At 35.4% G+C, this 12,574-nt stretch overlaps 1 protein-coding gene across 2 annotated transcripts in view; it reads right to left on the bottom strand.

Moving 5' to 3' along the window:
- Positions 1-12,219, bottom strand: part of LOC106083827 (aminopeptidase N) — a 324,056-nt gene extending 311,837 nt beyond the window's left edge. The window contains exon 1 of one of the 2 annotated variants that reach the window (XM_059362206.1): positions 12,190-12,219. The gene's annotated coding sequence lies outside the window, so the exon portion shown is untranslated. Of the gene's footprint in view, positions 1-11,870; positions 12,028-12,189 lie in introns of those variants that run through there. The other variant, XM_059362205.1, reaches the window with a different exon arrangement.
- Between the last annotated feature and the right edge of the window lie 355 nt (positions 12,220-12,574).

Below are 12,574 nucleotides of genomic sequence, written 5' to 3'. Positions count from 1 at the left end.
AATACCCATGTCGGGCAAAGATGATTTCAAAATCGGAATTTTTCTAGTAAATTGTCTGTAAAGGCTACAAATATTGGGCAAGACCTTAAATCGGCGGATCGTCATATGACAGCTATATTCAAATCTGGACCGATGTGGGCCAAATGGAAGAAGGGTGTCGAAGGGTCTAACTCAACTCAATGTCCCAAATTTCAGCAAAATCGCATAATGAATGTGGCTTTTATGGGCCTGAGACCCTAAATGGGGGGATCGGTCTATATGGCAGCTATATTCAAATCTGAACCGATGTGGACCAAATTGAAGAAGGCTGTCGAAAAGTCTAAAATAACTCACTGTCCCAAAATTCAGCAAAATCGGTTAATAAATGTGGCTTTTATGGGCCTAAGACCCTTAATCGGGGGATCGGTCTATATGGCAGCTATATCCAAATCTGAACCGATATGAGCCAAATTGAAGAAAGATGTCGAAGGGTCTAACACAACTCACTGTCCCAAATTTCAGAAAAATCGGATAATAAATGTGGCTTTTATGGGCCTGAGACCCTAAATCGGGGGATCGGACTATATGGGGGCTATATGAAGATATGGTTCGATATAGCCCATCTTCAAAATTAACCTGCTTATGGACAAAAAAAAAAGAAGCTGTGCAAAATTTCAGCTCAATATCTCTATTTTTAAAGACTGTAGCGTGATTTCAACAGACAGACGGATTTTATGGGTATTTTATGCATATTCCAACAAAACCAAAATTTCGACAAATTTTAGCTTCAAAATTAATAGAAAAAAATCAGATATAGCCTATTTGTGTCTTTATGATGAGATTGAAATGTTTGTGTTGGCGTTTTCTTATCTTTGTTATCAAATTTATGTTAAATTAAATCACCATTAATAATGCAGAAGCACCCAATACGTGAAATATAGCTACACCCCTTTTGTGTATTGAATTTTAATACTCTTTGTATTTTCATATACATATGTTTTTTAAGCAGATTTAATTTTATATTCACTAGTATGTTATACTACATCATCATCACATCATTTCCATTTGTTTGTTGTTGTTGATGTTTTTATTTTTGCAGGGGATTTGTTTTTATTTTAACGAGTATTTGGGGTAGTATCCACAACAAAAAAATACAAAACAAAATTTGACCCAGAAACTTTGGTCAAATGAATGACTGAGTGACTGAGTGAGTAAATGAGTTATCAATAAGTTATCTGTTCCAAATTTAAATAACAACAAGTAAAAGTGTGCTAAGTTCAGCCGGGCCGAATCTTATATACCCTCCACCATGGATCGCATTTGTCGAGATGTCTTCCCGATATCTCTTCATAGGCAAAAAAAAAGATAAAAGAAAAGATTTGCTTTGTTATTAGAGCGATATCAAGATATGGTCCGGTTCGAACCAGAATTAAATTATATGTTGAAGACCTGTGTAAAATGTCAGCCAATTAGAATAAGAATTGCGCCCTTTGGGGGCTCAAATAGTAAAAAAGAGAGAACGATTTATGTTGATGGTCATGAGAGGATCCGTCGTACGAAATTTCAGGCAAAGGGGGTGATAGTTGCGACCTCTAGAAGCTCAAGAAGTCAAGACCCCAGATGGGTTTATATGACAGCTATATCAGTTTATGGACCGATTTTAGCCATACTTGGCACAGTTGATGGATATCATAGCAATATATTTCGTGCAAAATTTCATTCCAATCGGATAAGAATTACGCCCTCTGGAGGCCAAAAAGTCAAGACCCAAGATCGGTTTTTATGGCAGCTATATCAGGTTATGGACCGATTTTAATCATACTTAGCACAATTGTTGAAAATCACAGCAAAACACGTCGTGCAAAATTTCATTCCAATCGGATAAGAATTGCGCCCTCTAGAGGCTCAGGAATTCAAAACCCAAGATCGGTTTATAGGGCAGCTATATCAGGTTATTGACCGATTTGAACCATACTTAGCACAGTTGTTAAAAGTCACAGCGAAACACGTCATACAAAATTTCATTCAAATCGGATAAGAATTGCGCCCTCTAGGGGCTCTAGAGGCTCAAGAAGTCAAGACCCAAGATCGTTTTAAATGGCAGCTATATCAGCTTATGGACCGATTTAAGCCATACTTGGCACAATTGTTAGATATCATTACAATATAATTCGTGCAAAATTTCATTCCAATCGGACAAGAATTGCGCCCTCTAGAGGCTCAAGAATTCAAGTTCCAAGATCGGTTTATATGGCAGCTATATCAAAACATGGACCGACATGGCCCATTTACAATCCCAACCGACCTACACTAACAGGAAGTTTTTGTGCAAAATTTCAAGCGGCTTTCTTTACTTCTTCGAAAGTTAACGTGCTTTCGACAGACAGACGGACGGACGGACATGGCTAGATCGACATAAAATGTCACAACGATCAGGAATATATGTATATACTTTATGGGATCTCAGACGAATATTTCGAGTAGTTACAAACAGACATGACGAAAGTAGTATACCTCTATCCAATGGTGGAGGGTATAAAAAAAAGAGAAACAGGTAAAAGTGTGATAAATTCGCCCGGGCCGAATCTGGGGTACCCACCACCATGGATTCCGCTTAAAACTTACCTTTATTGACTAGGCTTGTATTTCAATTATTTTGATCTCAAGAATTCATTTCGGGACATCGGTACTTAGGGGGACCTATATCACTATATTGACCGATTCAGGTAAAAATTGGCACTGATTTTGAAGTTCATAAGATACGTTTTTTGGCCATATCAGGTGATAAGTTTGGCTTCTTAGGGGCGAAGAAATCAAATCCGGGGATCGGTTTATATGGGGCAATATCTGTTAATAGACCAATTCGGATCACACTTGACATGGATGTTGATAGTCGTAGATCAAGTCTTTGTTCTAAATTTCAGCCAAATCGGATGAAAATTGAGCGTTCTGAGGGCTCAAGAATTTATGTTCGGGGATCGGTTTATATGGGGGCTATATCTGTTTTTAGACCGATTCGAATCATACTTGGCACGTTGGAAGTCATAAATCAAGTCTTTGTTCCAAATTTTAGCAAAATCGGATGAAAATTGAGGCTTCTAAGGGCTGAAGAAGTCAAATCCGGGGATGGGTTTATATGGGGGCTATATCTGTTTATAGACCGCTTCGAATCATACTTGGCACGGATGTTGGAAGTCATAACTCAAGTCAAGTAATTTCAGCCAACTCGGATGAAAATTGAGGCTTCTAGGGGCTCAAGAAGTAAAATCGGGGTATCGGTTTATAGGGGGGGTATATCCAAATCTGAACCCATTTGCATTCCCAACTACCTACATCAAAATTTCAAGCGGCTGGATAGCTTTACGCCTTTGACCGCTATCGTGATTCCGACAGTCGTACGGACATGGCTAGATCGACTCAGAATGTCGAGACGATCCAGAATATATATACACTTTATGAGGTTGCAGATCAATATTTCGAGGTGTTACAAACGGAATGACTAGCTTAGTATACCCCCATCCTATGTTGGTGGATATAAAAATATATAGCGAAATGACAAAATGAAATGACATTCACAAACGATGTCTCAATTGAAAAAATGGCTAGTAATTGATTTGTGTGTTCAGTTCAGTGTTTTGTTCCAACAAACACACCATACTACAACCTAATATTTGTAGCTTCGCATTTGTTTTCATTCGCATAAAATCTTTGGGGTAAAATATGAATCTATAATGAGGATACTATCGTCTCTTAAAACCACTCAGCCGGCACTGTGATTCATGTTTTTGTTTATTTTAAATAATTTGCTTAGCTTTGCTTATTTTGGAGAATATCGATTTGGATTTTGTTTGAATGGTCTTTAGCTTGGGTTGAATGCAAATGCTATTGTATGCTTAGATCATAAAACCACTTAAGCTCAGCATGGGGTGCACATTAATATTTCTAAATTGAATTTGTGATATGACGAATTAATGTTTAGAATGAGAAAAATGGCCTTTAAGGCATAAATTTGGTAAATAGATGTTTTAGATTAAAAAAATAGTCTTTGTCTAGTCTAGACTTTCAAAGGAGAGGTCTATTTTTTTTGTCACAAAGAATTTTACAGAAAAAAACTTATGCTCTGAACCATACTCAGCACGGGTATCGCAGGTCCTAACACAACTTATTGTACCAAGTTTCCACAACATCGGGTAAAAATGCACCTTCTATGGTCTCAAGACCCAAAATCGGAAGATCGGTCCATATGGAAACTATATCCAAATATGATCCGATGACCATAGTCAGTTCATACATCGGCGACCCCAGTACAACTTATAATTCCACCCAGAACAACTCGCATTTCAGCGAATTTGGAAAATAAATGCAGCTTTTATAGGCTTAAGACCCCAAATCGGTAGTTCAGTCTATACGTGAGCTACATCTCAATATGGTCTAATATGGAGAGTATTTTGTTCGCATATCAGGGGGCCTAGTGCAAATCACTGTCTCAGTGAATTTGGTTCGTATGGCCTTGAGAATTTAAACCGGGAGATCGGTTTATATGGCAGCTATATTTAAATACAGTCCGATAGCAACCATATTTAGTTTGAAAATTGATGAGACTGAAAATGCGCCTATTTTGGGCTTAATCACTTAACTCGTTAGATTGGTATATATGGCAGCTATATCTGAATATGGTCCGATATGGACAATATTCCGACCGAATATCAGGGGACCTAATCCAACTTACCTAATCCAAATTTTAACGAAATCGGACTATAAATGCTCCTGTTATGGGCTTAATCACTTAACTCGTTAGATTGATATATATGGCAGTTATATCTGAATATGGTCCGATATGGACAATATTCCGACCGAATATCAGGGGACCTAATCCAACTTACCTAATCCAAATTTTAACGAAATCGGACTATAAATGCTCCTGTTATGGGATTAAGACTCTTAATCTTAATGAACAATATTCGGGTCGAATATCGGGAGCCAAAATGCAACTCACTATTTCAAATTTCTTCGGATTTGGATAATAAATGAGGTTTTTGTGGACTCAAGGTCCTAAATCGGCAGATCGGTCTATATTATCTAAATATAAACCGATTTGGCTCATACAAGAACTTAACCTGAGTGCGAAAGAAATACGGATCTGTGCCAAATTTCACCTCGATATGTAAATTTTTCGAAGACTATAGCGTGATAACTACCCACGGACACACAGACCGACTAACGGACAGACACACGGACATAGATAAATCGCCTTAGAATTTTACAACGATCAGAACTATATCTACTTTGCAGGATCGGAAATGGACCCCTATCCCATGGTGGTGGGTTTAAAAAACCAAAATGATGATATGTTTTCTTTAAAAAAACAAATCTAAATTTGCATATAATTCTGAATGCGAATCATTCAGACATTTTTACATCATTTGATGACTATTTTTATACCCTCCAACATTATTCCGTTTGTAACACATCGAAATTTTGATCTGAGACCCCACATAGTATTTATATTCTTCATCGTCTTGATATTCTAAGTCGATTTAGCCATGTCCGCTCGTCTGTCATTACGTCCGTCTGTCGCTTAACGAATGAACGAATACTTGCTATAAGTGTAAGTCAGTTGGGATTGTAAATGATCTACATCGGTCTATGTTTTGAGATAAACCGATCTTGGATCTTGACTTCTTGAGCCACTGGTGGGTTCAATTCTTATCCGATTTGGTTGAAATTTTCATAAGATGTTTTGTTATGACTTACAAAAACATGCTGATATAGCTGCGTTATAAACCGATCTCGGATCTTGACTTCCTGAGCCTCTACAGGGCGAAATTATTACCCCATTAGGCTGAAATTTTCAATCAAGTGTTTTGTTATGACTTCCAACAACTGTGCCAAATATGGTCAAAATTGGTTCATAACCTGATATAGCTCCCATAGAAGCCGATATTCCGATTATACTTCCAATTCTTATCCATTCCTTTCTTATCCATTATCCTTTGATTTCTTTTCCATTATCCTTTGATTTCCTTCCAATTCTTATCCATTATCCTTTGATTTCCTTTCAAGAGATATTGGCCAAAGAACTTGGCAAGTGCGATCCATGGTTCATGATTCGACCCAAACTGAATGCCCTTTTACTTGTTATTTATTTAGAGTTCGAAAAGGCCTATATCGGAGTATATCTTGATATAGCTACGATATAAAACGTCCTCACAATTAAAATTGTTGGCGCCATAAGATGAGCATTTATTCTCTACCCGAACGATGGTACTAACAACAAAGTTCCTTGAAAAAATTGGAAAAAATATCAAAACTTGCTGAACCGCGACTGCACCCCTGCGCTTTCTTTTACCAAATATGGAACAAAATTCTCCTCTTAATATTTTTTTCACATACTTTTCATTTCAGCTTCATACAGCCATGATCACTACATATGTATGTTTCATACACTTAACCCTGATAAAGGATAAAAGCCCTGCAAACATTTTTGATTCCCAAGTAATCTTTCGCGAGCCTTCTAGACGAAGGTTATGATCGCGGACGAGCTCGTCTAAGGGATTCCCCATCGTGAGGAGTTGTGTCCTCAAGAAAACACTTCCGGAAGAATGTTCCGCGAATCTTCCATATGAGTTGATAACGAGGAAGTCAGAAGAGTATTGGAAGATTTAAGAACCGCGCAAGTATAGTGTCGACGATTAAAAAACGAGTGTTTTGGAAGAGTAATTAAATACTCTTCTAGAAGAATTGCGCTTTACCCCCTGGCACGAGTAACTGATAAGTGTTTTTTAATATTTATTAAATATTATTCTATAAGAGTTGTACGTTGTTCGTAAACTAATGCATTTTTCAGAACAAGTTCATCAAAAACGTAACAACTCCGAAAAAAAACTGTGATATTACTCTCCATAACCATCGTACTAAGTACCAATCGTCATATAAGCGAAGTGAGAATTCTGTTTGGTGTTGTAAAAGTTGTCCACTCAAAACAGAACATCGAATAACATAATTCAATACAAGTTCCAAACACACCAGGCATGAAAATAAAAGCAATCGCGAAAAGTTAACTCAGGCAATTATAAACAAATTATTTGGACGATTATAAAATGAGTTGCGTAACAGTCGACGCGATGAATTGTCCATTGAATTGAATTGCGACTTATACGCAATAAGTTGTAAAACAATCGTCGCGAAGAGTTGCTGAAACTTCCGCACACGCAACGAGTTCACCAATAATATCCCAGAAGAGTGTTTCGGGACTAATACGGTCGATTTAAACGCAATGCGTTGTAAATCCTGCTATTTCGACAGCCCAGGCATTTGAATTTTTATTTTTTTTTATTAAATTTCATTTATAAAAAAAATTATAAATTTCAATAAAAATTTTCTTTATTTTCAAATTTTTTATATTTTATTGAAAATTTTCGAAAAAATATTGAAATATTTTTAGCATGTTTGTCAAGTTTAAAAAAAGGTTGTTTAAAAACAAAATTTTTGAAACTGTTGCACCAAAATCAAATTTTAAAAGTTTTTAAATTTGACGCATTTTTTATTTTTTATGAAAATCTCAGTAAAATTCCAATTTTTTCTAAAAATTTTATTTTATTATTAAATTCTATTTAAAGAAACTTCCTCTTCAAATCAAACAGTTGGCAAGAAATTAAATTTTTAAGAAATTTTGAAAATCCAGGAAATTTTTGATGAAAATTCAGTCATAGCGAAATAACCTCCAATGAAATCACCTCCATAGCAAAAAAAAAACCAAAAATAATTTCGAGAATATTTCATTTTTTGGGTTTTATTTCGTTGATACTATTTAGACATGATTTCATTATGAAACAATTTCCAAATAAAAAAGGGAAGCTAACTTAAAAAAAAGACAAGCAAAAAAACGTGTTCGGCCGTTCCGCTAAGTTCGGCCGAGCCGAATCTTAAGAACCCATGGTGGTGGATTCTTCTAAAAATTTTTGCAATATTAAGTTGTGCGGCATTTTATTCTACATACAACAATTCGGGGTTTATTTCAATGTTTTGATTTAGGGTTTGTTTGATTTTTTGCTTTGGGGTTTATTTTATTCGGGCTAATTTCGTAGTGCCGATAATTCAATTTTTAAGAAATTCTTTATCAACAAAAATGTCGTACAATTTTAAGATTTTAAAATTGGGTATTATTTCAAAACATTGGGCTATTTTTTCTTTTTTTTTTTTTTGTTATTTCAAAAAATTTGGGGTTTGTTACATTGGGGGTTATTTCGTAGTGCCGAAAATGCAATTTTTAAGAAATTCTATATTACCTTATTAATTTTTATTAATAATAATGGCACAATATCTTAAGATTGTTTCAAAACATTGGGCTTTATTTAATTTTTTGTTTGGGAGTTATTTCCAAAAAATCGGGGTTTATTTCATTATTTAGATTTGGGGTTTATTTCATTTATGTTGGGGGTTTTTTTTTTTGTAAGATTTTTTTTTATACCCTACTCCACTGCTGTGGTACAGGGTATCATAACTTAGTGAATTTGTTTGTAACACCCAAAAGGAAGAGAGATAGACCCATTGGAAAGTATACCGATCGACTCAGAATCACTTTCTGATTCGTTTTAGCTATCCGTCCGCCCGTCCGTCTGTCCATGTTAATTTGTGTACAAAGTAAAGGTCGCAGTTTTCATCCGATCGTCTTAAAATTTGGTACATGCATGTTTTTCTTCCAAGAGACAAAGTCTATTGAAATTGGAAAAAATAGGATCAGATTTGGATATAGCTCCCATCAAACGAATATATCGTTTGATTTTCAGTAATAATGCAATAAAATGGTCATTTGTTAACCGATTTTCTCGAAATTCGGCAGGAGGGATTTTCTCTTGACTCTCAATATTACTGGTGAATTCGGTTCAGATTTAGATATAGCTCTCATATATATATAACTTCTGGAGTCAGGGCAAGCGTATTTATTGACCCATCTTGCCAAAATTTGCAAAACGCTTTGGCAGGAAGGATTTTTTTGTGGCTCTCGACATTACTGGTGAAGTTCATAGAAATCGGTTCAGATTTAGATATAGATCCCATTTAAATATATCGCCCGATTTTCACTCCCAGAGCCACTGCAAGCGCATTTATTGACCAATCTTCCCAAACCAACGCTTTCCTCGACGACTGTCACAGTATATTCGTCCGATTTAAAGTAATAATGCAATAAAATGGTCATTTGTTAACCGATTCTCTCGAAATTTGGCAGGAAGGATTTTTTTATTACTCTCGACATTAATAGTGAAGTTCATGGAAATCGGTTCAGATTTAGATATAGCTCCCATATAAATATATCGCCCGATTTTCAATCCTAGGGTCAGAGCAAGTGCACTTATTGACCAATCTTCCCAAAACTTCGTACAACGCTTTCTTCGACGACTGTCGCAGTATATGAGAAGTTTGCTCAAAATCAGTTCAGATTTAAATATAGCTCCCATATATATGTTCGTCCGATTTCCAGTAATATTGCAATAAAATGACCTTTTGTTAACCGATTTTCTCGAAATTTGGATGAAAGGATTTTTTTATGGTTCTCGACATTACTGCTGAAGTTCATGGAAATCGGTTCAGATTAAGATATAGCTCTCATATGTATATATCGCCCGATTTTCACTCCTAGAGCCACATCAAGCACATTTATCGACCAATCTTGCCAAGATATTGCACAACGCTTTCCTCGACGACTACCACAATATACATAGAGTTCGGTCAAAATCGGTTCAGATTTAGATATAGCTCCCATATATATGTTCGTCCGATTTACAGTAATATTGCAATAAAATGGTCTTTTGTTAACCGATTTTCTCGAAATTCGGCAGGAGGGATTTTCTCTTGACTCTCAATATTACTGGTGAATTTGATGGAAATCGGTTTAGATTTAGATATAGCTCTCATATATATATATCGCCCGATTTTAACTTCTGGAGTCACAGCAAGCGCATTTATTGACCCATCTTGCCAAAATTTTGCAAAACGCTTTCCTCGACGGCTGCCGCAGTATACGAGGAGTTTGCTCGAAATCGGTTCAGATTAAGATATAGCTCTCATATATATGTTCGTCTGATTTTGAGAAATATTGCAAAAAAAGTGATCATTTGTTAACCAATTGTGTCGAAATTTTTGCAGGAAGGATTTTCTTATGGATATCCTAGAGCCACTGAAAGCGCATTTATTGACCAATAGGGTAGGTGTAGGGTATTATACAGTTGGCACCGCCCGACTTCTGCCCTTCCTTACTGGTTTCAAATTTCATAGGGGTTTGTTTCATACCTATAGCATTATAAAAATCGAAATCAAGAAAAACAAATTAAATTCTCTATAAAGTGGTAATACTAAAACCAGCAAATTTGGCAAAAATTTTAATTTTTAAAAATTCAAATCTATGGAATTTTTATGAAATTTTTTTTGCTAAAACCCATTTTTTTTTTTTTTTTTGTTTTTTAGTTTTGTAATGAATTTCGTTAATTATCGAATTTCTCACAGGTTTTGTGCTTTATTTTTCTATATTTTTATTATTTATTGAATTCAATTTGAAACCATTCAAAGCCAGGCATTCTAATGTTTGAACACTCCAATATTATTTAACATAGGTACCTACTCATAATTCCAATTTGTAAAATTTTGTTTTATTGTCGCGACAGAAACACATCTATCACACTAAACATTTGTTTTTAAACGGTTTTGGTTTTTAGTTTTTTTTTTTTGGTCCGGTCCATGCGTGAATGAGTGTGAGTGCAAAGCATTGTAGAAGCTTATCACAAGCCCCCTTCACCTTGCTGCCTTCTCCATAGGCTATGCTAATGTTTTAGGCCTTTTGTGGTGACAATAAAAAAATACCTGATTACAGGTGTGGGGCGGGAGATTATGACAAGTAATACATGCGAGAGATAAACGTACAAAAACAACATGAGAGAAAAACTTACCTTTTTTGTTTGTTGTTGCTGTTATTGTTAAGCTGAATTCTCCGGATGTTGTTTGTATTGAAAGATCTGCATTAACTTCTCTGGTCCGTAAAACACGAGTAAGTTATTTGTTGTTGTAACAACAATGACAATGAAAACATTGTGATTTTTTGTTTTTGTAACTATAGCTGTTCTCATCAGCATCATCAAAACACTTGCAAATTAACAACTCCGCAGCAGCAGCAGAGGGCCCTGGCTGCCAACAGATCAATTATTCACACACACGCCTAAGCACGCACTTATGCACATTCGCCATTAGACAGCAAGCAACACTGTAACACTGCTTTTCACAGAAGCATAGCCATAACGTCATCTTTGGATTATGTTAATTTATGTCAAACATTTTTTTTCGCTGCTCATTTTTTCTCACACTTTTGACAAAGAAACTGCTTACTGTCCACTTGTTTCTTGTAGGAACTTCCGAAGTTGTTGTTTTTCTTCGATTTGGTTTTGTCAACAACCAGCAGCTTGTATTAATTTGTTGCACTGTTTTATGGCATTTGGCCAGGTCTTTATTTAAGATGTTGTAAAGGTACCATTAAATTGACAACTTTTGCCATTATACATTCACATAAAAAATCAGCAATGTATGTTTTTTTTAAGCAAAATAATTATTTTTTAACATTTTTCTTTATTTATAACGAAAGGGGTTATAATGCCATTTGGCCCAACAATCACCAATATAGGTTAGACTTCATCACTAACTCGTTTTCACGTTATTTTGTTTTTATTATTTAAACAAACAAAACGGAGAGAGAATTCAAAAACAAAAGCATAGAATATAAACCGAAAAACAAATTAACCGAGTACACGTTTAACATAAAAAGAACACGCACGCACACACACGGTGTTTTGTTCTGCCACCTCCTACTCCTCCAATAGAGTCCAACAACAACAAAAATGCGTTACCTTCATGGGCGCCCACACTTTCAGTTGACAATAAAAATAAAAACAAACAAAAACGCACAACAACAAAAAAAACAGTATCCAATAGATACTATTTTTTTTCTCTGGTCTAGTTTTACGCCACACAAGTATTGGAAACTTCAGTAGAGTTATTCGAAAAACAAAAATTCTATTCAGTGGCTCTCACTCAAATATTTAGTTGGTAAGACGACACAAATAAATTTGTTATCAATTTATTTTCAATTCAAATAAAATACCGTGTTTTTTAAACGTTTTTATTAATTTTTTATTAAAATAGTTAATTATTTAATTATTTTATTACAAACAAAAATCCGACGAACCCCCAACCGACGCTCACGAAAAAAATTTGCAGACTAAAATTAAAGCTGCGGCACGCAGCCCCAACAACCCAACAAAAATTATTTGTTTTGTTTTGTTTTCTTCCTTCGTTCGCACCATTCGCTTCTCTGTGTGAAATGTTTGAGTTCGAAGCAAACAGCTGTTTTGTTTCAAACGGAACCCCCTCATTAACAGTAATGTTATGTGTACACACACACCCATACTCACTCTTGCATTGTGGGCTGTAGCATTCAAAGTTGTTAACAGTAGGCCAGTATGTGTTGCAGTGTTTCCGTTAGCAAAAGGTACAGTGTTTTATAGCAAAAAGAGACTACTTAATTACTTAACAAGTAAAAATGTGCAATGTC

This window comes from Stomoxys calcitrans, chromosome 2 (genome assembly GCF_963082655.1).
Source record: "Stomoxys calcitrans chromosome 2, idStoCalc2.1, whole genome shotgun sequence".
In the NCBI taxonomy this organism is placed as follows: domain Eukaryota; kingdom Metazoa; phylum Arthropoda; class Insecta; order Diptera; family Muscidae; genus Stomoxys; species Stomoxys calcitrans.
Note: the sequence above shows the minus strand (reverse complement) of the source record. Positions and strands in the feature narration are given on the sequence as shown.